General features: G+C 36.8%; 1 long non-coding RNA gene across 1 annotated transcript; it reads left to right on the top strand.

The window, feature by feature from the left end:
- The first annotated feature begins 615 nt into the window (after nucleotides 1–615).
- LOC138900725 (uncharacterized) lies at nucleotides 616–1,722 on the top strand. Its single transcript, XR_011411948.1, has 2 exons — nucleotides 616–748; nucleotides 1,240–1,722. It is a non-coding gene; the product is annotated as an uncharacterized lncRNA (long non-coding RNA).
- Nucleotides 1,723–6,015: the final 4,293 nt, after the last annotated feature.

Genomic DNA, 6,015 nt, shown 5'->3' with positions numbered 1-6,015 from the left:
TTGGAAGAGTTGTTCTATGTGACCACAGAAGGATTCACGCGATCGCGTAGGAGGAAAGTCGTTGAGGCTAAGTTAAGCCTTCGCGTTTGCATTGTTTGGTCGCATTCGCGGTTGGGCAGGCTATGCTTCACGATCGCAATGAGGATCTTGCGTTCACGTAGAGCAATTTCCTAGGTGAGGCTGGTTGGCCTCCGCGATCGCGAGGTATTTTCCGCGATCGCGAAGAAGGTCGGGCCCGGGCAGTGTTGTTTTAATTCAGGATTTGACTCACTTTTCTCTCATTTTTCACTTGGGTGGCTGAATTTGGGGAGCTATTTTGAGTACATTTTATCAAGCAACACAAGGTAGGTGATTCCCACTTGTTGTAAGTTAAATACATGAGTTATATAAGGATTTAAACATGAAAAATTATAGAAATTGTGGGATTTTGGAAGAAAACCTAGAATTTGGTATTTTTGGATTTTGACCACGAAATTTGACATGGAATTTGGAATAAAGTATATATTTGAGTTCGTGGTGTTATGGGTAGTAATTATCTTCGAAATATTTTCGGAATCTGGGCATGTGAGCCCGAGAGTTGACTTTATTGACTTTTTGAGCGTAGTTGGGAATTATTATAAATTTTTAAATTATGAGTATTGGAGTATATTTTTATTGATTGTACTTTGTTTGATTAGTTTCGGATTTATGGGCATCGATTTGAGGTGATAGATAGGCGCTGGAGCCGGTTATGGAACTTCAGAGCGAGGTAAGTCTCATATCTAATCTTGTGAGGGGAAAATTTACCCCGTATGTGTCATATTTATTATATGCTACATGTTGTGGGAGCTACGCACGAATGAGGTGACGAGTGTCCGTGTGTATGCTAGAATTCCTGATTATGTCCGGGTAGACTTAGACTCACGCCATACTTAAATTGTTCTATTTGAGTTATTCTTGCATGTTTAAATGCTTTAATTTACATTTAGCCTAATACTAGACACGCGTAGAGTATCGGACTTGCTATTTTAGATACTTGACGAGCTACTTGATTAGTTGTAGAAATTGTACTTTCCTTACGGGTTTCTCCCGCGTTATGCATATTCATCGGAAAGTTTTTTTGAATTTAATAACTCACACATATATTCGTGAGTAGGGTCAAAGATCCGTAAAAGCTTTATATTCTTATGGGATCGGGTCGCTCGCCTCGGCAGTATCATGTATCACACTCTTGTTTGATCGGGTTGTTTGCCTCGGCAGGATATTGTAACACACTCTTATGGGATCGGGCCATTCGCCTCGGCAGTATCATGTATCACACTCTTATGGGATCATGTTGTTCACCTCGGCAGTATCATGTATCACACTCTTATGGGATCAGGTCGTTCGACTTGGCAGGATTTGTAACATACTCTTATGGGATCGAGTCGTTCGCCTCGGCAGTATGATGTATCACACTCTTATGGGATTGGGCCGTTCGCCTCGGCAACTTCATGAAATACTCTTATGGGATCGGGCCTCCCGCCTCGGCAGAATCGTGTATAATATTTTATAAGAAGCCAGTGTATCCGTGGGTTTTCCTAACTTGAGATGTGATGATCTATCTAGTTGGGACCATATTATATACTCTATTTGAGGAAGTAATCAATATTTGAGGACTTTATGTCTATTGTTTAGATGAGGATCGTAACATGTACCTATATTTATTTTTACTGTTTAATTATCATGCTTCATAATTATCTACTATTTACTGTACTTGATTTATTAGACCACTAGTAAGTATCGATGTCGACCCCTCGCCACTACTTATCCGGGGTTAGTCTAGATACTTACTAGGTACGCGTTGATTTTTGTATTTATGCTACTCTTCTGCACTTATTGTGCAGGTATATATTTTTGGTCGTCATTTGGTCGCAAAGGCGCAGCTATTACGGGAACATTACGGTGAGTTGCATCCCATGTTACAATCGCAGCGCACGGAGTGTCATTCATATTCATTTATTTTATCCTATCTATTTTACATTCCAGACATATGTTGTATTGGTATTGTATTTCTTAGTAGTTTCTCATGCACTTGTGACACCGGATTTTGGAATATTCTAATTGATGTTAATAGTTTTGCTCCAATATTGTCACTTTTTATTTTATATCTTACTAGCATTGTATGTATCCATGATTTTAAATATGCAAATTTCTTTATTTAATAAAAACTTGTGATTTTAAAAGTAATAAAATGAATAATTAAGTAGATGGTTCACTGTCGGCTTGCCTAACGGTAACGTTGGGCGCCATCACGACCTATAGTGGGAATTGGGTCGTGAAAGCTTGGTATCAAAGCACTAGGTTCACTTAGGTCTCACATGTCATGAGCAAGTCTAGTATAGTCTTGCGGATTGGTACGGAGACGTCTGTACTTATCATCGAGAGGCTACATGGTTGGTAGGAGAGATTCCCTTCCTTGATTCCTCATCGTGCGATTTGATTTCGTCGAAGCTTATGCCTTCGATTCCTTCTTACTCATTCGTACACGACGTCGGGCATTTGTTATTGGTTGAGCACCGACAAGTTGTGAATATAGTACAAATGTAGTGCAATATGCTTTTCCCTGCAAATGCGGGGGGAGCAGGGGGGGCAGTATCGTCACCTTGTGGAGGAGTGTTCTGTCATTTTAGCCCAGTATTGGTGTTGCCTACGGTTGAGGTTCGATATCTCCGACTTTGGTAAAATTCTTGCTAATATTGTGGTGTCACCGTCCTTGATTGAACGCATTGAGGATCATCGGCATATTGGTCTTCATTTGTTTGCCTCTGGGCATGGTGTTGAGAGATGGTACCTAAGAAGAAGTTATCAGAGATGGTTGTGTGTTGTGACTTCAGGATAGAATCGGCGTTTCCAGTGTTGATGGTTCGAGAGAGATGATCCTTGGGATGTTTTATGTATCTCGGAAGTTCGAATGTGACGAGAAGGGGCTTGATCATAATGTAGGAAAATGTGAATATTTGATCATCATTTTGGGGATGTAGTATGGCCCTGGGTTTTACATATTGTTGGATCTTCGGGTAATGTTAATGGATGAAGGGATTCTTACGGTCGGCGGATGAGTGTGGACCCATGAAGATTAATTGATTTCAAGATGGATGTAACTGTGGCAATGGATTTGGAGGAGGTCGATATGAGGTTACACATGTAGACTATCTCATGTGAGAAGATTAGGGTTTGCATGACTCCTGATGAAATTCCTATAAAGAGTTATGCCTTCTATTCAATAGGATGCATGTACTGCAATGTGAGTTTGGATCGCTTGAAGAAAATGGTACGACTGTTAGGAGGTCGAGTGTGCGACTGTGGTTGATAATTCGGGATGTGTTATGATTAGTGCAACAAGAACTTATGAGAAAGTAGTTTGCTCACAGTAGCCCGATTCCATATTCTTAAGTTGAGAATACTCAGTCCTCCAGCACTCTTAGGCAAACAGACCTTCTTTCATGCAACTAAGGCCCTTTTAGATATAGTAGCCTCAAACGTCCACAAGTAGCTTTTACAAGTTGCTTCAATTAGTTTAATAACATTTTGAGGGAGTGAGAATAATTATGACCAATATGACTGCACCCTAAATAGTAAAACTCTAATTAGCTGCAGTCTTTCCGCATATGACAACTCCTAGCCATTCACAAATATGAATAACTTTTCCTCCTCTTCTTCGAAAGAAGGGTCATTCGGAGGGTCATTTTATTTTTGTAGGCTAGTTGGATATATCACTCATTTTGTACTTCTTTTGCGGGGTTGGTCCCATGGAAGTCGTCATCATGGAAGTGAATTCCTTTCTACGATACTTAGGACTTGAATGAGACATTATCAAACGTCCATCATTTGTTCATGCTTGGTACTAGTAGTTCTTATATTTGAATGTTATATGCGCCTAGACTTTCCTTTTTTCTCTTTTTTTGCCAGGTCCAATATTATTTTAGAAGGTATTGATTTATGTATAACAGAAGATCCTCTGAATTTATGACTAATCTTACTTTCATTAATTACAATATTACGGACATAGTGCATTGGAGTCCTGAAGCACCACCACAAACTATTGCGTGTCTAGTACTAGGGCATGCACCTTTTTATTATGTCAACAGCTACCTCTGATATTACCTTTAGGGTTTTCGCGGATCTAAGTTGCTTGATAGATTTACGTGAATTAATCACACCTTCATATTTTTATGTAAAGTACGTAAGTTTTATTTGCAAAGCATTATTCCAAAAACGTACTTAAAAATGTTCATACCTATAGATTTTAACTAGTTTTACTATGGACAACACATGATGTTCATATAAATATATTATATATACCTCTCCATTTAACATTAGGTAGACCTCATCCAATAACTATCCTAACTCTATTATATCTTCTGCTTCGTTTCTTTTGGAACAATCACAAAGACGTTATGAAGTCGGATCAAGTGAATGCTTCAATTTGAATATTTCTTTTGGGGTAAATTATTAGGTTTTGTAAGTACGTTGAGGTGTGCATAATTTCCAAGAGTGGGAGGAAAAATGATTTAGAAGATCGAAAAGTTAAAGAAGAGAGGAGGGAGGTTGTAAGACACGTGGCGTTCGTTAAACACTTTATTCGTACATATATAGAATTATAATGGATAGAACAACTATGGAAGTTCCCCTTTGGATTTTATTGATGTATGATTCCATTTGTTACCAATTGTGAGTTAGCTTTTGGTAACTTAATACCCATTAGAAATTTAGAACTCCTTCTATTCTAAACTAATCATGATTCTTATGTCTTTTTTGTTCTCAAAAATCAAATGACATTAATCTAAGATGTACAAGGTTTGGGGTTGTCCACTAATTAGTTTTCTCCTTGCCGTGGACTCTTCATCCTTTGGTTACTTCTCTTTCTTTTAGAAAAAATCTTAAAATATGATATAGTGAATTCAAGATTCATGGGTGAAGGATAATTGCATGGTGGTAATGGAGGAGTAAAGTGAAAATAAAAATTAATACTTGTGTTTATTATCACACGAGTTTTGGATCAATGTCTTGGATAAAGAGTATGATCATGAGATCTGATAAGAGAACTTAATTAAATAGAAAATAAAAAACAGGAATTCAATAGAAATAAGTGTAGATTAATATTCGATTAGGAGATGGTGTGATATAAAATAGTGAAAAAGGAAGAAGAAAATATTGTTGTGCAGAAGAAAGGAAGAAAAGGGAAGCAAGTGCCCTAATATGGGGGAGAGGAAGGGTAATATATAGGTTTAATGTACATGCAAAGAGTAAGTTTTTTGTCCATTACGCGAGTTCAAAAGAAGTTTAACCCCAATAAATGACGAGAATATTTTAAAACTCGTGTGATGATTAAAGGATTGTAATACCGCCAAAAAATATTATGATCATAATACCGATAAAAAAATATTACGATAAATTATCAATGAAGTACGATAATTAATGAAAATAGTAAAGAGAATCAAAGTATAATACCTAAGTGTTGTTGGAGATTTGATGGTGTAGATTTGGATGGCTGATAAGTAAGGAGCATAATATTGCACAACATTCTCATTATTTTTTAGAGCAATAGGAGCACCAATACCATATGAACTCCATTCTTCATAACAATCCCACAAATCTCCAAGTGTGAAATATTCAGATTTTTCCTTTGCAATTGGATCATTCATGTAACTCTACAACATTTAAAAAAGAAAGCAAACTAATGAGAGATAAATGGTAAAAAGAAAGAAAACAAAATGAAAAAAGGGAAATAGGAAAAAGTGACAAGTGATAAAAGAGTCTATATATTCACAAATTTAGAAAAATATCTAGTGCATAGGAAATAAATTTTGAAACCATCAAGCAAATTTTAGAAAATAAAATGATTACTTTAGATGCATTCTATAAATTTTGTTCATAAAATTGATTATTTTCCCTCTAGAACACCTGACTAAAAAGGAACAAATATAAACTCTAGTTTGCCATTAAAATCGAAGACTGTTCCAATTTGCTACTTAGATAAATAAGCGGAGGGAG

Source organism: Nicotiana tomentosiformis, chromosome 11 (genome assembly GCF_000390325.3).
Source record: "Nicotiana tomentosiformis chromosome 11, ASM39032v3, whole genome shotgun sequence".
NCBI lineage: Eukaryota > Viridiplantae > Streptophyta > Magnoliopsida > Solanales > Solanaceae > Nicotiana > Nicotiana tomentosiformis.
This window is presented reverse-complemented; position numbering and strand designations above follow the sequence as displayed.